Here is a 24,745-nt window from a genome sequence, read left to right on the forward strand (position 1 = left end):
TAAGAGACAGTTTTACAAAGGAGATGAAACTTTAGTTTGATCTTGAAACGTGGATGAGATATAGATAATAATGTGGTGAGGTTACACTCCTAAGGAAGGTAAAACTTCATTAACCAAGGCTGGAGGGCCCTTGATTTCTTCTTCTCTCAAGGTATTAACCATGAGTTTAATAATATAACTTTTCACTTGTTCGGTATCAACAATTGATAGTGTTTTCTCCTCACCTCCAATCCTACCTTTCCTCTCTATAAACTTAGGCACAGAGTGTCCAGTGCAAAAGCTATGACTCAAAACTTCATTTCCAAATTTCTATTGTTTGTTAAACTTAAAAAGATGTGGAAACCTTTTGTTTGAAATGTGATATATGTAAATTTACTTACCAGACTATTACAATCCCCAGGAGACATATCCTCTAAATACTACTTTTAGTTAATGAATCCAGGTAGAATGGATTCATCCATAGCAAATAAGGAGTCTTGGCCCCTGTGAGTATGGAAGCTAACGAAAATACCTCGTCCTTATCCACCTTCCAATTTCCTTGTTATAGTTCTTGAAATTGCCTTTCCTTTGAGTCCTGAATTAATCTAATCTAAAAAGCATAAAGTCTATATTTTCAAAAGTAATTTTTAGTTTTTTGTTGTTGTTGTTGTTGTTACTGTTGTTCTGTTTTGTCTGCCAAAATACAGAAAACTTCTTAAAGGTATAGGAGCTTTTTTTTTTTTTTAATCAATCATTCTTTCTTTCTTTTCTCTGTTCTGTCAGTAAAGGGGAAAAACAATATTTTTTTTCTTTAAAAGTATCTCTTTACAGCTGCTTCAACTATTAAACTTCTTATTTTCTCCTATCCTCACCACCTTTTGGCCAACCCTACAATCTCACAATTCTATGATAATTACAGAAAAGTCTGAGACAATTGCATAGTGGTTTCCATGTCAATCACTACTGAAGTAATATCCCTGTCTGACTTTCCCTGAAGAGACAGAGAACCCTCTTGTTTTTTAGTTAATTCACGTAGTATCTGAAGAAGAAGCAGGCATTCACCAAACGGTTGATTTGAAGTTTCCATCATGAGAAAACAAAAGAGGATCTTATGCATATTGGGCAGAGACGCAGGCCTGGCCACACGTGCCACCTTGAAGTGGGAGTGAGAGGTCTTATCCTTTTGTGTGTGGCCCTGAACTGGGTGGTGGTACTTATTTACAGCTCTTGTGGCTGTGTCTCCATAGTTAAAAAGGGACCAGCTGAGCCAGAAGTTTCTCCTCTCATCACCTCTGAGATTTATCATTTGAATCTCGTTCCTTTCTATGTTCTTATACTGTTTCCATTTCCATAAACATTCACAATCCCATCCCATTACTTATCTTGAAGCCTGTTTCAAAATGTGGATGGAGTTTAATTGTTGAGCAAAAACATAGATTAGTGTAAACACCTATGTCCCAGGAGTCGCATGACTTCAATTTCAGATTCATGACTACCTGAAAATCTTGACAGAGTCACCAACCTTTTCATTTATGAGTTGCAGTTAAAAATACTTGTCCTGCTTCCTGAAGTATTCTGAGGTAGGATTGACAATATGTAAACACAAGTACTTAGAAATATTAACACAACAAAAACAAAACCTTTATCTAGGTGTTAGTCATTATAGACACAAACCCAAATATCTTTACTTGAGAATATCAAGTTACATAATAAAGTACTTACCCTTTTTATTTTGCATCATGGAAGAGATCTCTACCTGAAGTACTGATGAACAAGCACACACCATAGCTGAGGAAATGATGGGTGCTTGAAGAGCTATAATGGGAAAATGTGAAGTTTCTCTATGATTTTAAGAGACTGTTGTCATTTGTTATGCTTTTAGTTTTATACAATTAACCAAAAAGCATTAAGTTTTTCAATATGCACTTTTTTGAGGGCCAAATGAAAGAGAAAAAAAAAGTAAGATGGGTATCTCTCATTCAGAGGCTCACAAGTTGACCAAGATGTCACATCTACAAAGCACCAGGCTCCAGAAAGGCAGGCAGTATTTCCCAAATCATGGCCACAGATAGATACCACTGGTGCTTTGTAGCCTAAAATTAATATTTTGTTGCCTCTAACAACAAATTTAACTAAGAGGCTTATATTCTAAGTTTGTGAACAAAGCCCAAGTCTTTGTCTCCTCTCCCTCATGAAATCCCTAAGAAAATGAGAGCAAATCAGTAATTCTGTAGGAATGAATATAATAGGGCAAGATGAAACGAAAGAAGATTTTAATATATCTTTGACAGAAAGAAAATATTCAGCCTGATACCAGATTAAATAAAAGTAATGAAGTTGTACCTAATGCAGATGTACCTACCTAGCAGAATGCCAGAGTATCTGAGGTTCAGAGTGAACAGGTTGCAACTGACTACAGAGGGGAAAGGAATGAGGGTAGTAGCACAGTGTCTACCCTTCAGGACAGCTGCACCCTGCCCACTGCATCCTGGCAAATGAAAAACCGCCCAGTCATTTACACTGTTAAAAATCCATTATCAATGTATTTTGTGTATTTGCTGAGATTAGAAGGAATACAATAAATTTGAAACTTTTAGAACAGGCAGCCATGAAGATTCAAAAAGGAAAGGATCCAGGGGCAAAAAACAAAAAAAAAATCTTGATATTATAATGTAAAGAGAAATATCTCAGATATTTTAGTTCCTGATGATATGACCAAGAGTCTTTGCAATGCTTGCCTATGCCTTTTACTTGAATCTCATAATAACTTCATTTTCTGAGAAAGAAACCTGATTTTTTTTTGTAAAAAAAAAAAAAAAAAAACAAGTAAGTGATTTGTTGATGGTCAAGATTGGTAAGCAGAGCATCTTGGGGTAGAATCCATGTTTAATAGACTATGCACCCATCTTCAGTCCTATCAATACCCATGTGTCCTTGAGCAAGTTACTTCTTTCTTAAGCCTCATTCCCTTAACTATAAAGGGTTGGAATAATTGGGTCACCTACTTCATGGCACTGTTGAAAGAGTTAAATAAAACAAGGGTGTGAAACATGTGGCTGACACTGAGCTCTTGTATGTTAGTCATTATTTGCTGACTTCTATATGGTTTTCTTTATGATTGGATGGGAGCCAACTCTAGTTTAGAACAATAGTAACTCTTCTTTACAAAACCATAAAATAAGGATTTTTAGATTTCCAAAAATGTTTTCTCAAGTGTATCAATATATAAACATTTTCTGTGTATATTTATTTGGTTTACTTATTCATATAAATATCCATCTAACTTGCTTAATTCTAAACAGTACATGTGCTTGTGTATGTGTATAAAATGTTGCTCAGTGTGTGTATGTGTGTGTAGACTAGAGTTAAGCTAACTGGATAGAAAAATAACATGAACATAAAGATTAATTTTATTCAGGGACATTGTTGTACCTGACCATGGATGAAACAATGGTTGAATATATTTTCTATGGCTCCTCTCCTTCATGGAGGCTACAGGGTGAAAGGGCAAAGCTTACGAAGATAATACAAGTGTGTTAAGGGAACAAGGGAATTATTAGGAGCAAGGTTTTGTGAATACTATATGTTCTCCCAATACATTTATGCCCTTTTCCCATTTGTAAGGGATTTTAAAATAAGAAAATAACTTATATTTCAAAACAACTGGTTTTATTTGGAGACAGTAGATTCTAAAGAACATATGCTATTCTTTTAAGATATATATATATATATATATATATATNGAGGTCCATATGCATTTCATATGTTATATATATATTTATTTATTTATTTCTGTGTGTGTGTGTGTGTGTGTGTGTGTATTTACCTGGCCTCTCATGAAATACTGGAAATTGTTTACCTCTTTCAAATAAAGCTTAGGATGTAGTTTGAAGGGAAAGCAAATTGTCAAAGCTGCTAGCAGTGCTGTGGGAAAGACACAGAGTGGCTCATCTCTTCTGGGATAGAGACAGCATCTGGCCAAGAACTCAGATTTTGACTGTGTCCATCCTGTCCTCCTCTTAGAGCTCCTCTGCTCACCACACAGGGCAATGGGCAGAGCCGAGGACATGGCAATGAAAAGCCTTTGTTCTTTCTTACTGTTGTGTATTTGTAGGGTTAGGGATCATACTCCAAAAGCAGTTGTAAGAAAAATCATGCCAAGGGAAGAAACTTTTTTATCCTTAAGCCCAAGGAAGAAGCTCAATGAAATTGGAAAACTCCAGATTTTTTTATAGTCAAGGTAGTGCCTGGATAGGATCAAAGTCTGTCTTTTTATCCTTGTTACCTTAGCCAGAAAGGTAAGACTAACTAAAGAAGGGAAACCCTAGATATGTTGTGATTTTTACTCAAAGTTGTCCTTGAATTTGGCCTTCCCTGTATTAATTCTTAATATTTATGTTTTCTGAATTGAGGGGACAGAATAGGAAGCTATGAACAGGTTTATAAATAGCACAAGATCAGGGAGTGGCTTTTCTCTTTATACTTCATTATTTTCCAACATCTTCTGTGTCTCAAGTTGTGTATATGGGCCCAACATAAAAGTTTAGTTTGGTGAGTCCCTTAGTCCATCTGGGATAATACCACAGAATACTGTAGACTGGATTTTTTAATAAACAATAGGGATTTATTTTTCAAAGTTCTGAAGGCTGAGAAATACCAAATCAAGGCAACTGTAGATTGTGTCTGATGAAGCCCACTTTTTGGTACATAGATGGCAACTTCTCAATGTGTCCTCACAGTGGATGGTGGAAGGGGTCTTACTGCATTCCTGATGGCTCTGGCCTCGTGACCTAATCACCCCCCAAATGTGCCACCCCTAATACCATTGCATTTGAAGCTGGTGTGTGTGTGTGTCAGGGGAAATATATTTTCATTCTTTAGCAGTGAGATTTTAGATATAGATATATAGTCAAGCTCATCTCATGGGCCTAACTCTCCATCTCTCAAAACTTAAACATTTCCATGCCAATCCTTTAAATTTCCATTTATCAAAATCATACCATGTAAACAAGTTGCCAACTGCACTACTTATATAAAATTTTTTCACCCTTCTTTTAAGAACAGCTAATAAACCAGGCAGGGTGGCACAGGCCTGTAATCCCAGCAGCTCCATAGGCTGAGGCAGGAGGATCTTGAGTTCAAAGCCAGCCTCAGCAACTGCAAGGCACTAAGCAACTCAGTGAGACCCCGTTTCTAAATAAAATATAAAATAGGGCTTAGAATGTGCCTCAGTTTTCAAGTGCCCCTGAGTTCAATTTCTGGTACCCACAAAATAAATAAATAAAACATAATAAATAAATAAAACATAAGAATTAACCAGCAACAAAGAGGAAACAACACATATATTTTTGCCTGACTAAAATATTTGAGACAAAAATATCTCCTTTCTGTGCTGTTTTATCTTTTAACAAATAAAGATTTTCTGCCTTTACCCTTCACAACAAATTTTCCTCTTGATTACTGTTCAATGTTGTATTTCTTCCAGTCTGCTCTAAACCTGCATGGTGAGCAGTGTCTGCATAAACTAGGTCAGTCATGTTCATTTCCAAGTAGGGGTCAGGGTTTTTGGATCCATTTCTTTTAATTTCAAATAAAGTAGCAGAGGAAGTATTTTCTTCCCCACTGGAAGCACCTAAAGTAGAAGTTGCTACTCTTCCATATCATTTTCTCTGGGTGGCTAGAGAAAGTTAATTCTCTGGCTTAAACCAGATAATATGATCAGGAAATATATTTGAGAACCAGGTAGAGTATCTTCATGATATATTGGTTTTCTTTTTAATTTTAGGACCACATCTAATAGTTATTAGATACAGTTGTTTATAACTTAGGTTATTAAATGAGCAAAAATGTCATGCATATTCAACTATGTAAGTTAAAATTTAGATGTGTATGGAGACCAGAGATGTGAGAATGACGTAAATGTAAAATTAGATTGTAATCATCAAATACTTCCTCTCTCTAACTCACCTGTCAAATAAAAAATCAAGTCAGCAAACATTTATTGTTTGCCTGCTTGTGTCCCATATATTATCTGGGAGCTCTGTATTATGCAGCCTATCATTTTAGTGTTGGGCCTTGTACAATGTCTCTACATGTTTGATATATGTACGTTAAACCTTCATTTGTTTAGACCCTCATAGGAATTTTGAATTGAAATCAAAGCTAAATGACATTTAAAATAGATTATAAAGAAAATATTTGGCTTAGAATCTTCTTAACGTTGTATATATTTTGAAAACTATATATAATCAAGGAGCTGATTGAGTCTTTCATCCAACACCTATTTACTTAGTATATGGTAGGTACCATAGATATAGCAGACAGATAAGGTCCTGCCCCTGTGAAAAAACTAAAATTTACTTCTGGATTATCCAATAAGGTGGGACAGCACAAAATTGCCAAGCAATTTGTACCAGCAAAAAACTGTTCGCACAGTGAAATGTTTCACTAATGGACTGATAGTATTCTTTCAATTAATTTGAATGGAAGAATTTTGTGTTAGTAACTTTTAAGTGTGGCAGAGAATGGAGTCTATAATCTTCTTCTTGTAAATTGAGATGCTTATGAACAAAAGTATTGAATGACTAACCCCTAAGTTATGGCAGGGGAAATAAAGTTCATTGAACCTCCAGTTAGGAGGATTTCATAAGCAACCTTTAAATTTCTATTGACCCATACACAAGAAATAATTTTTTGTTGCAAACACATGCAAAATATTCATGAATAAAATTTTGTACTTACCACATACAATACGCTCTAACATTTTCTACCCTATTGTAGTCTGTCTAATTTTTTAAAAAAATGCTGATAGCTTCTCAATTTTTTGAATGTCTTGAAAGGATTTTTGCATCACTGGGAAAGAATATGGAGATAAAGAGTAGTACAAAACAACAGTATGCCTACTGTCTCCCCAAACCCTACCCAAACAAACAAACAAATTGAAACAAGACAATGATACTATCAGAGAGGACAAAAAGTCAACCAGGAAAGTTCAATTACTTCTTAGCTGTCCCAAATATTTACATATAATATGATAATATAGATATTGACAAAATAAAAAATAAGAGGTTGGAAGAACAGGGTGAAGGATTATAAAAGAAAGCTGTTTCTATTTTTTTATAGGAGGAAGTCAATAGATAAATCTTAAAAGTGAAAATCAATAAACAGTAAAATAAGCAGATTATAAAGGAGCATGAAAGTAAATACCTGAAAGGGTTCAGAGGTGAAGGTGGCTGCTGCAGGAGATAAGAGATGTGTGTGCAGCTGGGGGGACGGGGGTATGTGACCTAGGACTTCTTGGTGTTATATGCCTTTGAGTCTTTGTTCCAATGTAAGTTTTGATAAAAATACAAATTTAATAACAACAGCAACAAATAATATGACAGAGAAATATCACTTCACAGTGACAACAGAAACAAAAATACTAGTGATAACCGTGAAAAAAAAATATGTGGTATGTGAAAAAATTGGCAAAATTTCACCAGAAGGATAAAATATATAAGCTAATGAAGAAACATCATATTCCTGAGTAGGAAAACTAAATATACTTATGAGGTCCACTCTTTAATTTATTTATAGTTTTAAAACAGTATTGATTAAAATATTATGGGAAGCTTTGAACATTTTGGTGATATGTTATTAACCTATGGAATAAATAGAGCATTTTGAAAAAAAAGTACAATGCGGAGGAATTTGCTTTTTTGAATATTAAGAGTTATGGTTGAATCAGAACAGTCAAGAAGACTGTTTAATGGAAAGTGACTACTATCTTTGAAGAAAAATTCAAAGTTTATAAAAGGACTTATATAATTCTTTTAAACACCAAAAATCATTGTCAAAAATCTGATATTTAAAATATTAGGGCAAATTGTGATATTTTATGAAGTACATTTTCAAGGGATTAAGTGATTAAAATGTTTAAAACTGAAAATGTTTGGGAAAAGATAAGAAATATTTGAACTGATTATACAATTAGGATAATAGAAACCGATGGAAACTATCCCACCACAAAGATCAATAGGTTGCACTATGTGAAAAGGAAGACTTTTGAAAGTCAAAACAACAAAACACTCTGTATTTACTCAGTTTATCAGAACTGGCTTTAGGGTGACCAGGTGGGGATTGCTTATTATGGTGGTGAATCCAGGTCCATCAGTGATGTGCCCTTTATTCCAGCACCATCCCTGTCCTTGCCCATCCCACCCAGAGCTAAGCATCCCTCATCCTCTCAATTAACACACATATTTTTAAAATAGGTTTATTTCTGTTCATTTGGGCATTAGTACCAACCGTCTATTGCTGTAGACAGCTATGGGGAAGTGGTAGGGTGCTGGCAGGGATTATCCCAAGAGGAGACTTAACCTTCTTTTCATTTCCATTCTTACCCTCTTCATCAAGACCCTCCCTGGACGTCACCTGGGCAGGTGCAACTTCTGCTTACTTCCCCTCTGTCTTTTCTGAGCTGTGGTTTTCTTCAGTTTGTTTCAGTTATCAACATGCCTCTATCTATTTTGGATATTCAAAAATCTGTGGTCCCCTTATGTTCTTATTCTTTTGCCCCTTTTACTACTGTAGCATCATTTTAGTGGGAACTCAAAAGAGAAGGAGAAAAACATGCGAGTTCAGTCAATAAGCTGCAGCCAGTAGTGTTTTAATCAATGTTGTGTGAGTATTTGATTTAAAGTGAAAATACAGCATTTAAAATAAAATGTCAAATAATGAAGTGATTGTAATAGAAATGAACATTTCATAAAGAAAATTTTTGATAAATTGGTGTCAGAAACACTAATAATTCAGTGGAAAAAGAAAGAAGCTGAAGAAATTCAAATAAATATATGAAAATATTGAAAATCTTATTAATAAGCAAATAAATGTAAGTTTACATAGGAACAAAGTATGCTTTTACATGTATTAAAAAATACTGGTTGCAACCCTCTAAATAAATCTCACCATCCACTAACCAGTATTAATTTGATTAGTAAAAAGGAGTTAAATATGTTTGAATTTTATGTTGATGGGAAAATAAATAAGACAGTTTCTTTCTTTGTGTCTATTTTATCATGATTTTATTAATAAACACATTACTATTTCCTTGGAATATGGGTAATGTTGTGTAAGCAGTTATAAATAATCCTAATTCTTTCCTGGGACATGTTGCTTAAGACATACAACATTTGTTCTTATTTTGACTTCATTAAACACCTATTTCAGTGTTTCTCATCAACTGTCTTCCAAGTTATTTTCATGATACATTATTTTCTTTTTTTGGTTTATTTTCTTAGGATCTAGCATATTGCTAGGGTGTTCAAAGGTGGGTATTGAATAAGTGAATGGAAGGATGAAGAGCTTTGCTATGTTTTGTTAGGTGAACTGCATAGTAAATTTGCCTTTTAAAAAATAGGACTGGATCAAATAGAGAGAAAACTTTTGGAGGAAAAGTATGAGCCCAGGCTTGGAGATAGGAAGGAGCACCAGCCTTTGTATTTACAGATACACACACACACACACACACACACACACATACACACACACACTCACACACACACTGAGGGGGGTCCAAGGACTGAAATTGAAGATTGAGTAGGTGAAGGATCAGAACATAATAAAAATGATATCTGGGGCAGGGGACAAAAGGTAACAATAAGGAAGATAAATGCAACAAGAGGAGAGAGAGAAAATTAAACCTAGATATATTCCCATTGCAATGCTCAATTCTGATTTTCCTATATTTAAAACTCCAGCCTCCTGGAGGCTTTCAGTGGCTATGTGATGAAGCTGCTTCATCTTTTGTTACATAGCTATTACCATCAGGACTGGCAGAGTAACATTCACTGGTGTGCAAAAGATTTTAGAGAAAAGGCTTCATGTATTTAGTTAGGATCAGTACTTAGAAAAGCACTTTTTAGCCTTCTTATCATACGTTTTCTTAATACTGCTTAACAAAATTTATAATTTATTTGTGTCATTTCTTAATTTTTTTCCTGTTACCTGATTACATGGTAAGCTTCTTGATGTCAAAAACTTGACTAATATTCACAATAATTAATCCTCGGAAATTAAATACAATCCTTAGCACATAGTTGTTGTACAATATTGAAAAATTAGTGAATGGAATGTGCACACACACACTCAAAAGAACTTGGACACTGTCTATAAATAAGATTGTGTGCAAATCTTTTGTTTTGAATTCAGCTGGAAAGCAAACAGTGTCACACTGAGCAAACACAACAGAAACTTTGATAAGTGATTAAAGCAAGCCAGAACACAAATTGTCTATTGTAGCATTTGCTGAATGGCTTAAGGGGCTGCCAGCAAATCCATTAAGAAACCCTGCTTATCTTCCATAAAGATGAGGAAAATATTGCTTCAGGCTGACATGTTTCTTTAGAAGACATTATCTGGAAAATGAATGCTTTTTCCAATTAATAACTATGTAGCGACATTGAAAAAATGTCATAAATTCAACATGTGATATACATGTCCCTGCTTATTTCTAGTCTATATTTCTATTTTCAATAAAGAGTCTTGCTGTGTTCTATAGAAAAGTCCTTATTCCATGACCATTTGTTGATGAAGTAATCTTTTTCCTATTTAATATCGTAATTAATATTAGAAGAGTACAAATGAAGGCATCATAACTAAGAGGTAAAAAAGCAAAACAAAACAGTGCTTTGGAGGGAGGCACATTAGCTTTGAATCCCCGTTGTATGATTTCAAGCAAGTTATTATCCTCTCAAATTTCAGTTTCTTTTTCAGAAAAAAATGGAAGTAATAAAGCAATTTGGAAATGTTGGGCATAAACTATGAAACCAATCTATAGAAGAAGGTATAAAGATAATATTAAATTTATTTTTCTTTCTTTCTTTCTTTTTGGACAATACTCAGGGTTGAACCTCCTGCATGTGAGGCAGGTGAGGTAGGTGCTGTGCCACTGAGCTACTCCCCAGCTATTTTAAATCTTATTTGAGACAGGATCTCACTAAATTGCCTAGGCTGGCCTTCTCAGCCTCCTTAGTAGGTGGGCTTGCAGGAGCGCATCACAGCTCCCAGCTCCATTTATTTTTAATTAGGGAGCAAGTCATGGTCTATGAAAAGAGGGCAAGGACTTGGTGTTTCCTGAGTGTTTCCGGTAACAGGTATATTGTTGATGTCATTTCATTTATTCTTTTTCTTTACTTCTAGAAATCCTGTTAGACCTAGAGTTCATTTCCTCACTCTATCTCCTACATCAATGAACATCCACACCTATTAATCTTTTTTTTAACATATTTAAAAATCTTGGGGAAAGAAAGGGGGAAAAGTGCTGGGGAATAATATTGACCACATCATACTGCTATATTGTGTCCGAATAGAATATGTAACAACAAATCATCCTTATGCACAGCTATAAAAATGTGGAAAAAATTAAAAATTAAAAGTCTTCATCTTTTGCTCTCTCAATTCTGCTCCTCCGGCCTGTCCCCCCAATATCTAGTACTTGTTGACCTACTGGCTCTTTGGCTGTCACTAGCCTGCTTAATTTGTTAAATGAGGTTGAAGCTTCAATTATACAATGATTTATTTCTAAAAGTTTCCTTTAATTTTCAAGTCTGCTTTACATTCAGACTCATCTTTTAAAGCAAATAGTTTAAAATAGGCTGATTCCATGAGCTTTTAAAATCAGCTGCTCTCTGAACTTCCTAGTGTATTAATTCTCTGCTTTTATGTTTGTTTTCTTGAATTTTGGCTGGCTGATTTCTGTTCATGCTTTGTAAGGTTTGAGTTCAAATTTGTTTTAATCCAGGCTTTTGTTGTTTGAAGAAGTCTCATGTGGTTTGGAGTGTGACATTAGGAAATACAGTACCTTTGTATTTATATTTTGAATATTAGTCTTTTGGTTTTGGATTTCTGAAACCACAAAGTTGGCATAACTATGAAGTTTTAGATTTGCTCCAACTGTGATTTTTTTTTTTAAAAATAGTTTTTAGTGCAGAGTTGGGTTTTGATTGTTTATTAATCTAAGTTTCAGGAAGGTAAAAATGCTTCCTATCCTTCTCCAGATGGGTGGATCCTTGTACCATGGTAGTGCTATTTCCAAAGAATAAACAAAGCCAAAGTGTCACACTTCATCTTTGTAGGGTCTGACCTGCAGAGCTGTCCTTGACCTTGGCTGAGTGTAACTATTACCACTCACCCCACATATGCACACATAAGTGGGTTACGTGGGACCTCCCTGTGTTTATCAATTGACTATTTTACGTATGTCACTATAAACTCTTCTATTTATTATTTTATGCAGAATCTCCCCATAGACAAAACAGTGTATGGTTTTTACAGTATCTATAATTTGTAAAACATTTTGACATTAACTAAAAAAGTACTGATTCTTTGATCTCAAACCTTAAAATAATTTGTGCTAGTATTAAGAACCATACCAAAAATGAATTAAAATGATTTGACTTACATCATTCTCTAAAAGACATATTATTCAAGACATGATAGAAATTTGGGAGCAAAAAATGACCACCCACCAAAGAACCATTCAGCAATATTTCTGAATCACCAATATTATTTTTTTCTTAAAATTGTCTCATTTTTTTCAACCTCATGTGTCAGTATTTGGATTATGAATTATATAGTCTTTACCCCAAATAATTAATCAAAATTAAAGGGAAAGGGAAAACCACTGATACTATCCTGCCCAGGACATTTTTTTTAAAGAACCTTAAATGTAAAAGCACATTTCCAGTTGTGATGCAATTCTGATGTGTATGCACCTAAAGAAATAAAACCACAGAAAACACAATATTCAAGAGGGAAGAATACCTTAGCAAACTAGAAATCTCATGTTTGGAAATTAATATTTCAGCAATATTACTGAAATGAGGGGAAAAATTGGGATTCTGATATTTGCTAACATAATAAATAATAAAAATAATGAAAGAATTAATAATAAAATAATAATAAAATAAACGATAACATACATAATAGTATGTACAAATAATAAAAGAATTCCTTGTTCCTTTGAGCAAAGTCTTCTGTTATGATGAAAGACATCAAAAAACTTAACATATATATACTCATGAATCTTGATGCTGAAATATTTAGCACAGCATATACAGTTTCATATAATATTGACCATAATGAAAATAGAAACTCTAGCTTAAAAGACATTTACCTAAAAGGAAACTAAATTCATAAGTTCAAAAGGTAGATATTAATAGGAGTTGAAACTTAAATATTACAGATTGAGTTGAACAAAAAATAAGAGTGTAATTTGTAGACAGTAAATGAGAAAAAGCCAAGGCAAAAATTCTTCCCACATCCATGTCTATAATCGTATTAAAAATTTCAGAGATTTGGTATCAAAATTAAAGTATCCCATTGAAATAATGAAAACATGCAACTCCAATGCTTTCTGTCTAGGTAATTACTAATATTAATATTCTGTCAATGCTGATTTGAATATAATTTGAGTAGTCCTTTTGGGGAATAAGTGAAATACTTAGTGAAGCTAAGTATGTCTATCCCGTAGGGCCTCTAGTTTCCCTCCTAGCAGTTTATACTTCAGAGAAACTCTCACAGAAGAGCACAGAGAAGCATAAGTATCATTTATCAGTAAGATAGGGAGCCAACTTTGTAGACATTCTAAGGAATCACAAGTAAAATCTGTGGTACCTAGAATGAAATACTGTTTATAAGTGAACAAAAATTAGACATACTTACTAGCAACAAGGTTGGGCTTCCAAAAAACATTGCTAAGTGCATTCCGTTTCATGGAAGAAAACAGAGTAAAATGTATCACAAATAAACATGAAATGTAAGACAAACAGTCAATGTAAAATGTATATATAACCATATATGCAAATAAGCATATGAAAGTATACAAAAGTCATCAAAATAGGGGCTATTGCTGTGTGCCACGGCGCAGACCTATAATCCTGGAGATGGGAGGCTGAGGCAGGAGGATCTCAAGTTTGAGGCCAGCCTCAGCAACTTAGTGAGACCCTGTCTCAAAGATTAAAAGGGCTGGGGATATAGCTCAGTGGTAAAGCATCCCTGAGTTCTCTAGTACCAAAAACAAACAAACAGAAATAGTAGAAAATACTATTCTTTAATAAGATAATCACCAAATCAATGTGAATTAAACAAGCTAAAAGTAAATGCAAATTTGTGCATGCACTTATTTTTAATGTTTCTATTTATTCTATATTTGATAACATACACACATACTACATAATAATGCAGGGAGTAGAGATGGAGCATACCTGAACCACCCTCTTCAAGGAATGACAATTTTTTTTAATTAATTAAGTAATTTTAATTAGGTATATATGACAGCAGAATGCATTTTGATTCATTGTACACAATTGTAGCACAACTTTACATTTCTATGGTTGTACACAATGTAGCATCACACCATATGTGCAGTCATACATGTACCTAGGGTAATGATGTCCATTTCATTCCACCATCTTTCCTGCCCCCATACTCCCTCCCTACACTCCCTCCCCTTTGCCCAAACTTCCTCCATTTTTCCCATGATTCCCCACCTCCCCGTTATGGCTCAGCATCCACTTATCAGAGAAAACATTCGACCTTTGATTTTTTTGGGATTGGCTTACTTGGCTTAGCATAATATTCACCAGCTCCATCCATTTACCTGCAAATGCCATAATTTTATTCTCTTTTAATGCCGAGTAATATTCCATTGTGTATATATACCACAGTTTCTTTCTCCATTCATCTATTAAAGGGCATCTAGGTTGGTTCCACAGTTTAGCTATTGTGAATTGAGGTGCTATTAACATTGATGAGGCTGCATTGCTTTAGTATGCTAATTTTAAGTCTTTTGTAAATACAGTTATCTCATACTAGACAGAGTGCCAAAAACATACAGTGGAGAAAAGATGGCCTCTTCAACAAGTGGTGCTGGGAGAACTGGAAATCCATATGCAGCAAAATGAAAACAAACCTCTATCTCTCACCATGCACAAAACTCATCTCAAACTGGATCAATGACCTAGGAATTAGTCCAGAGGCCCTGCACCTAATAGAGGAAAAAGTAGGCCTAAATCTTCATCATGTCGGATTAGGCCCCCAATTCCTTAACAAGACGTCTAAACTGTAAGAAAGAAAATCAAGAATTAATAAATGGGATGGACTCAAACTAAAAAGCTTCTTCTCAGCAAAAGAAACAATCAATGAGGTGAACAGAGAACCTACATTTATACAAAGAAATCAAAAAACACTAAGAAAACAAAAACCCAATCAATAAATGTGGTAAGGAGTTAAACAGACACTTCTCCGAAGAAGATATACATTCGATCAACAAATATATGAAAAAATGTTCAACATTTCTAGCAATTAGAGAAATGCAACTCAAAAATACTCTAAGATATCATCTCACTGCAGTCAGAATGGCAGCTATTATGAAGACAAACAACAATAAGTGTTGGTGAGGATGTAGGGAAAAAGGTACACTCATACACTGCTGGTGGGACTGCAAATTGGTGCAACCAATCTGGAAAGCAGTATGGTGCTTCCTTAGAAAATGTGGAATCTAACCACCATCTTACCCAGCTATCCCACTCCTTGTTCTATACCCAAGGGCATGACAAAGTTTTAATAAGAGATTAAACTATTATTGAAACCAAATATATTTCACATCAAAATTAAAGGAAAAGTGACAGAAAAAAACTTTCTCTAAATTTTGAGAAGTGCAACATTTTACAATATAAATAACCTAATGAGAACTCTTTGCACTTAATGTTGCATCCTGTATGAAAACTTGCAGATATACTTCTCTACAGTCAGCACCCAGTCTCTGGAAAATATCAAGGTAAAAATGACTGGAGGTGCTTTGAATACAAAAGTGCTCCTCCAAAATGAAGTGAAGGTCCTAAATATTCAAAGTCCCGTTTTTCAACCATTTTATGTTTCTTCTTTAGATTTTGATGATTTTTGATTAAAAAAAATATTTTCATCAGTTATGGTTGAACCCACCTATAACCCCAGCAACTCAGGAGACTGAGGCAGGAGGATCACAAGTTTGAGGCCAGCCTCAGTGACTTAGTGAGGTTTTGTCTCAAATTTTTTTTTTTTAAAAAAAGGGCTGTGGTGTAGCTCAATGGTAGGTAGCCCCCAGGTTCAATCCTCAATACCAGAAAAAAGAAAAAAAACAACCAATCCCATCCCCAGAATTATAAATATTTAATTGATATGGATGCTTACTTTAAATTTCTAGCATTAGAAATAAGGGATAGAATAATATTTAAATAAGGTCTTGTAGGGCAGTGGTGCATGCCTGTAATCCCAGCAGCTCAGGAGACTGAGACAGGAGGATCCAGAGTTCAAAGCCAGCCTCAGCAACAGGAATGTGCTTAGCAACTCAGTGAGACTTTCTCTCTCTCTCTCTAAATAAAATACAAAATAGAGCTGGGGGTGTGGCTCAGTGGATGAGTGCCCATGGGTTCAATCCAAAAATAAATAAATAAATAAGGTCTTAGAATAGCGTTTCAAAAGTCATAAGATCTGAAAATCATTGTCCTCTTCAAAGAGAAAAGTGAAAGTAAAGAAGGCCAGGGTAGATGGAACATGAATGAAAAGCTTCTAGGATGCTTCACAAATGTCAAGTGATTTTTTTCACTTTAATTTTGAGACCAAATTATTTTGAGTAGTTGCCTTAGAAATTGTCATCATCTTAAAACACCCAGAAAAAAAGAGAGGAAACATGGCAAATGAATCTCTTACTCTTTGGGCTGACTGGAATTAGAAACAAAACTGAAGAATAAATTTTTTCTTTAATTTGGACGTTGGAGAGCACTCAATATGTTCTATCATTTTATATAGAAGAACACATCTGTTTAAGATATATATTTTAAAATTTAATGAGTTGAGGTCAGATTGGACATAGAGAAATATTTCTGTCCAAGACACATGAAGTAGGGTGTTTTTAGAATCATCTTTTCCAGCCAGGTGCAGTGGCCATTCCTATCATCCCAGAGGCTCTGGAGGCTGAGACAGGAGGATCCTGAATTCAATGCCAGCCTCAGCAATTTAGTAAGACCCTATCTTAATAAGCTGTAAGATGGGCTGAGGATGCCTCTGGGTTCAATCCTCAGAATTAGGAGAAAAAAAGAGAGAGACAGAGAGAAACATCTCTCCCTGTGCTGCCGTTCTTCCTGGCATACAACCATGGTCTCCCTTAAGACTCTCCCCAGTGCTAAAGCCAGCCCCATTCAGTAGCAGACAATTGAAGTGATTGTCCAACCTGCCTCCAAGAGATAATCAGGACTAAATCCCATCATGTCCCTCTGCCCAACTCCTTCACTCTGAAAGCCCAAGATTCAAGCAAAGATCATCCTTCATTACCTGGACTCCAGGTAGCTCTGTACAACCTCTACTCTGACCCAATCTAATGTCCAAACTTGACACTTTAACTTTTTTCTCCATAAACCAGGGTTTGTCATTAATAAATTTTTACCTCCGCATTCTCTTCTGTAAGGCTCAACTTCCCTTCTCTCTACAATTCCAATCTGGCTCTCCTTTGAGGGCCCTGCTTGTCCTTGAAGTACTCTCAAATGGTTTTCTCTTACCCCATGTGACGCTGGACTCAGAGTTTGAATAGGTATCCTCCTTGCTCTCTGCTGCTCTTCTTGGGCAATGTTTCCCACTTTTCTCACATGCCAGCTCCCTTGCAGTGCACAGGAGCAGATGATTCCTCATGAACCTCCTTGCTATCCTTTGGGCAATTGCTCCCATTGACAATTTTAGTACTTGCCCAATTGTCCTTCACCACTACTCCTGTCATTATAATTTATGATTTCAAGATCCACAACTACTATCTCTCATGTCCTAGATCTACTCACCGCCAAAGATCTTGGCTTTTAACCCATGTCAGCTACCCATTTCTATGATCAGACCAAAAATATTGCCATTTTCAATAAATGCATTCTTCATATACTCTCTGTTTCAAAGCATCTCAGGGCAAACTGCCCCCTCCATGGTACACTCCTCCATTTTTGCTCCTCTGTTGGATCCTCCAATCCATTGGTGTTCACATTACCTTTTTCCATTACTCATTTCCTCACATTCTTTTAACTTGGATTTGCTTCAATAGGTCAGTCACAGTCATCACTATCCGCTTTGCTTCTCTTCTCTCCTTCTGTCACACCAACTTGACAAGACCTCGACCTTGACTAAATTCAACTTTCACCTTACTTAGTACCTATAAAAAGGCTGGAGAATGAGAAATATTCCTGCTGGCTAATTTAACTTTAAATTCATGACCACAAACCTTGAAGGATCATGAGGGTTGTCTGGAAATATTCTCTTTCCCAAGTCAATTCACTCTCTTACTTTCTAAGACCACTATTACACAGCTTCCATCTCAATCCTTAAACTTTAAAAAGTCTCCTTCTATTCTCAGCTAATGTCTTTACATCATGTTTCAATAATAAAATAAATAGGACAAGAAGGTAATTCCTATATAGTTCAAGCATTAAAACTACCTATTGGTTTTATTCCAGCTGCAAGGATGCTTCCTGCTCCTACTTAAGGTACATCGGTCCACTTATGCAGTGAAGGACCCCTTCCTCTGAACCACTCAGGACATTCCTAATTTCTCCTATTTAATCATTCACATTAGTGTATAAATATGCTGCTGTGTATCCTGTTTTTTTTTAAATCTTGTTTGCATATCTTTATTCAAATATCACCCCACTTTTCTGTTCCCTTTTAAACCAAATGTTCTCCAAAATGTTTTCTGTACTCCTGTTTCTATGTTCCCTCTTTTATTTTTTCTTGAACTGACTCCTTTCAGAATTTGTTCCACTTCATGCACTAAATATTTTGCTGTTGTCAGCACATGAACCGCATATTGCCAAAGTTCATTGCTTTATTCTTAATCCACATTTTATTTGATCTCATAATAGCAAAGGCCATGAATGGTCACTACTTCTTGAAATACTTTCTTCATTTTCCCCCCAGGACAGTATTCTCTGTCATATTTCCTTTTTTTTTTTTTTTAGTGGTTCCTTTTCCATCTCCTTTGGTGAACCTTCTCATCCTCACAACCTCTCAACACCAAAGATGAAAGCTCAGTTCTCAGACTTTTTTCTATCTTCTCCCCATGTGCTCATCTAATCCAGTTGCTTTAAATTTCATTTCAGCCCTGATCCTTCCCATGAAATGCAGACTCATGTTCCATCTTCACATTCAGATTTATGATAGACATCTCAAATTAACTGACATCTTGATTTTTTATTCTCTTTTTTTCCCCACTCATCCCTATTTCAGTAAATATAACTGTCATTCACATAATAGCTTATGAGTCATCCTGATTCTTCTCCTACTCTCACAGACTTGATTTTCCTCTAAAAACCCCAATTCGACTAATGTGTGTGTTCTCCCTTGGACATGCAGTCAGAGTCGAGTTGCTTGACATGCCTTCTTGATACCTTGAACCACTACAAGCTTTATGACTGTTCTTCATCCTTTCACTTTTGTAAGAAGCCTGAGTGTTTCTTGAAATATGATATATCAAGAAATTTGTAATGTTTTGAACAACCAACAATAAAAAATTAAAAAAAAAAATTCCCATCTTGAACAACAGCAGATGAGGCAGAGAGAGAAGATGGGAGGGGAGGGGAGGGTGGATAGTAGGGGAAAGGAAAGGTAGCAGAATACAACAGTCACTAATATGCCATTATGTAAAAATGTGAGTGTGTAACCGATGTGATTCTGCAATTTGTATTTGGGGTAAAAATGGGAGTTCATAACCCAATTGAGTCAAATGTATGAAAGATGATATATCATGAGCTTTGTAATGTTTTGAACAACCAATAAAAAAATAAATTAATTAATTAAAAAAAAAAGAAGTACAATTCCATAGAGTACCTTCCAGGCCCCAAATCCTCCAAAACCCTCCCAGCTCACTCAGCATAAAATGCAAATTTCTTGACAGCACATTAAGGCTCTGAATCCTTTATTTAACTTGCCTACTTTTTCTTCTCTTATCCCTTACACTCACCCCTGAGCTCACTGCACCATCCATGCTGGAAAATTGTCTCTTTGATAAACCCTTTTCTGACTACGTGTGTGTGTGTGTGTGTGTGTGTGTGTGTGTGTGAGTGAAGTGCTGGGGATTGAACCCAGGGCCTTGTGCATGTGAAGCAAACATTCTACCAACTGAGCCATATCCCCAGATCTTTTACTTTACACTTTAAGTAAAAGAAAGCCTTATATCTTCCACCTATCTTTTGATCCTGCTTCCACCTTACTTTATAGCCTTCAAATCAACTTGATTTTTATTTATTATGTCTCCTCCAATTAAATAGAAGGTTTTGATTTAATTTTAGGTTTGATTAAATATAAGCTTCATGAGGCAAGATCTTGGTTCATGTTATTTGAAGTTATCCATTAAAAGATTAAACAGCACCTTGCATATAAAAGGAACTCAATAAATTTTTTTCCATTCATAAGTGAATAAATCCAGGAAGAGAATTGAGTAGAATGCAAAATAAACACAGAAAGGGTTGTTGAAAAGTAAGCATTTTTACAGTTGTTTCTTATGGTAAAAATAAATAAGAATGGTATTGAAGTCTTTAAAATGAAAGCAAAATATGACCTTGGACTTTTAGGTATAGAAAATGAGACACTGAGAGCCTATACAGAGGAAAAACAGGACCTTGTAGTCAGTCATAAGTTAGAAAATTTCAGAAAGACCACTTGAAATTAATACTGACAATATATATTTGAAAAAGACATGGATTTGTCCTATATAGTCTTTAGGACACCTGAAAGGAATAGAGTAATTATTCAGAGGAGTAAACATTGATATCTATGTTGAGATTTTTTTTTCACCTGTATGACTCATGGCATATTAATACAGGTGTATAACTCCAGTAAATTCCTTTTTACTAGCATTTGCCTGAGATGTTTTTTCTAACCTTTTGCTTTTGATCATTTTGTATCCTTAGAGTTAAAATGCATCTTTTGTAGGTTGTATAGCAGATGCTTTGAGGGCTCCATCCATGTTCTCTTGAAGAAAAGAGCATTTGTGTGCAGCCAGCTCTTCTTCTAACAGCCAACAGTTGCATCTTTTTTTTAGAGGGCTGCCCTCGGGCTGTAGCCTCACACCTAGCCCAGGACCGCAGCTGTCAGGAAGTTCCTGGGAATTAACATCCCTGAGAGGCAAGCTTTGATCAAAGGTACGGAAGCAGGAGCACTTCAGGCCCTCTGAACGTTGGCAGGTTGTGTGTTCTGCACCACTTCCAAGTCGCAGCCTCTGGAAGCCAGCTCACTGATGCTCCCTGTTTCACATCTCCTTCTCCTACCCAGGCTCTGCCCATCTCTGAATCAGCTACTTGCACTTGAGTCCCTGGGGTCCGCTTCTGAATTAAAGCCAAGACAGAGGTTTTTTTAAACAAATCTTTTAATCTATTTCAACAATCGTTGTATAATGTTTATTCATTGTTCTTTTTTAGTATTACAACTCACTAGTTGATTTCTACTTATGCTACCCATTGTCAGAGGTTGTTTCATTTTTCTTTCCTTTCTCCTTTTAGATTAGGATTAAATTGTTAAGACCCTTCCCCATCAGTTCCTTAGTTTCACAGTGTTTCGTTATTTTTTGTAGATTTTTTTTAATGCATTGCAGCATGTATTTTGACTTACTAATATTTGACATAAATTCACACTTTTTTTCAAACATTTTGTAAGAACTTTAGGTAACTTAAGGTCCATAGTAACCAAATGAGATGGATAAGCATATGCTGAGTTATGAGTCGGCATTCTAAGTGAGATATATTTGGTTCCGAGCCCACACTCTTAAGGCTAGCTCAGTGTTTGGCACAAAAGATTCTCAACAAATGCCAATTTACTACTTCCAATTTAAAAATGTAAAATAATAAATGAAATCATGTTGCAGTTATTCTTAGTCTAAAGTTCGAAGATGAACCATTCTCAATGTCATATCCACTATAATTTTTTGAAGAGAAAAGAAAAACTAGCAATTCAATAGCACTTTGGAAGACCACATCTTAATGTTATCATTAGAGGTGTGTCTGACGGAGTCTCTATGATTGCTTAGAACACTGTACACAGAAAGGAGCATGTGCTATTCAGGTGCTCTGAAAGATATACTGTAAGATCATATATTAGTGTTCATTTATTTGTTTATTTTTGCCATAGAAAGTTCAATAGCAATGCCAACACTTCCATGGGGTAAAAAAGAAATAAAGAAAGAAAAAGACCAGAAATGATAAACAATGTAGCAATGAAGCCAGTAATATCAGATAATGCATTTGGTGGTGGAGGAGGAATATGGAAGAACTGTTGTCTTATTTTTAATACTTATGAATTCTAAGTGCTGAAATTAGGTGGTTCTTCTTTTCTTCTAACTCAAAAGGATTAGCAAAAATACATGCAAACACAGTGGTCTCAATAACTAGCTTCATTTTTAGCAGAAATAATGGTAAAGAGAAGGGGATTCAAATATACATCTGCATCTATATATATGCAGAAATGTGAAATGAAAGAATACAGATGAGGTTGAAGAAGAAATTGGTGCATTCACTGCATGTACAGAAATGAGCAAATATTTAAATCCGATTATGTGGAATCTTTTCTGTGATACTATTTCTTACAGAAGAGAATCATGAATTATATAGTCTTATCATGGAGCCTTCATACAAGATAATTTCACTTTCAAGTCCCTTTCACTGTCAAGGTAGGCTCTGTTATTCATTACTTGGCCTTCAGGAGGTGTTTAATTTTTAAAAAAATTTTTATGCCAGGTGTGAATGAGAAAAGGTGTGAATTAGTTCTCCTGCTGTATCTAAAACCAAGAGTGTGCGAGTTCTTTGTGAGATTGCTTTGCCAGAAAATCAGAATGTATTCCAGTGTCTGAGATTTTGTCTCTTTGCTATGGAGTAATGAGGCCAATCAAAAAGACTAACTGGTTCCTGATGTCTGGGCTAGAGTAGAGGCAGGGTATAAACATGCCAATGGCACATAATATTACAATACATTGGAGGAACTGTGCTATTTTAAATGTAGTGCTACAATTGGGCATTATGGTGTATGCCTGTAATCCCAGCAATTTGGGAGGCTGAGGCAGGAGGGTCACAAGTTCAAAGTCAGCCTCAGCAATTTAGCCAAATCCTAAGCAACTTATTGAAACCCTTTCTGAAAATAAAAAAGCTGAGGATGTAGCTCAGTGAGTGGGTAAACACCCCTGGTTTCAATCTCTGGTCATACTAAAAAAAAAAAAAAAGTGGCTTTGGAAATATTGGACATCCCTATTAAAGAAAGAATAGCCTTGATCTGAATAGACAATCACTATACTTAGAGCAGGGATTATGCTCTCAGTAGTTCAGAGGCCTCCAGGTCAACTAAAGTCTGTGCCAAAAGGAATGGTGTCTCTCATCTGCACACAAATTTACTAAATCAAGAATTCCAGCTGAAATATTTCTGCCTTCACCTGCAGATCGTGAAAAATATGCCGGGGATCAGCAATACCCTTGTAAACCATACTGCTACCAGAATAAAAAGTACAAAAACATGTTCATACTGGGGAAAATATAGGATAAAGATGCTGACATTAGCAAAAGCACATATCTGTCAAATTCGTGGGAATCTCCCTTCAGTGGATGCAAAGCTGAAAGTGTTTGACCATTAGATAAGAATCAAGCCCCTGACATTACCACAAGGACTTCCAACGGAGCAGAACATGTCTCCCACATGTCTTAAGAGCACCGAGGAGTTAGTATTGCAGAGGCATCTAAAACCTGTGGAGCAGGAATTAATTAAGTCCTGATGCCACAGAAGCTTCCTATTAAAAATGCAAATCATTTTTATTTAAAGATGGTGAGAAGTTACTTTTATTAAAATATATTTAGCCATTTTCATTGACTAACAACAACAATAACAACCCCCCCCCCACAGATCCTGAAAAAGTTTTGTTATATTTAATATTTAGAACTATTGTAAATGGACTTTTTATAATTTTAATTTATAATAATTAATTACTTTCATATCTTAGCACAATTAGTTTTTGTTTTCCTTGTGTACTATAGCCATGCTAAACTCATTTACTAGTTCTAGAAATATTTTTGCTGATTCTTTTAGGTTTTCTATGTAAAAACTCATCCATGAGAAGAAAGTGTTTTATTTCTTCCCTTCTTTCCTCCTCCTCCTCCTCCATCTCTTTCCCATTCTTCCCCTTCTTTCTCTCCTTCTTCCATTTTCCTCCCTCTCCCTCTCTTTCTCCTTCTTCTGATTGAATCCAGGGATGCTCTACCACTGAGCTGTGTCCCAAGCCCTTTTTATTTTATTTTGAGGCAGAATCTCACTAAGTTGCTAAGGCTGGCCTTGAACTTTTGATCCTCCTGCCTTATCCTCCTGAGTTGCTAGGATTATAGGTAGGTGCCACCACATCAGGCTTATTTCTCCATTTCTAATCAGCATGCCACAAATTATTTTTTCTTGCTTTATTACACTGTCCAGAAACTACAGGACAAAGTTGAATAATTTAATATGATCATCATGACCTTGTTCCTAATCTTACTAAGAAAACATTCTATCACTATTAAGTATAATGAAAGCTGGGTTTTTTTTTAGATTCTTTTTTTAATGTATGTAATTATCATGCCAATATGTTTGAAAACATGCATGAATACATTGTGAAACAGTTATGTCTAGTTAATTAACATGTTCACTGACTTATCTAGTTACCATTTTTGCATTGAGAACATTTAATATCCACTCTTTTTGAATCCCTCAA

General features: G+C 35.3%; 1 pseudogene; it reads left to right on the plus strand.

Annotated features, from left to right (window-relative positions):
- LOC107137003 overlaps positions 1 to 23,779 on the plus strand; it is a 38,600-nt pseudogene extending 14,821 nt beyond the window's left edge.
- The last annotated feature ends 966 nt before the right edge of the window (positions 23,780 to 24,745 follow it).

The sequence above is a fragment of the Marmota marmota genome, unplaced genomic scaffold, assembly GCF_001458135.2.
Source record: "Marmota marmota marmota unplaced genomic scaffold, marMar, whole genome shotgun sequence".
NCBI classification, from domain to species: Eukaryota; Metazoa; Chordata; class Mammalia; order Rodentia; family Sciuridae; genus Marmota; species Marmota marmota.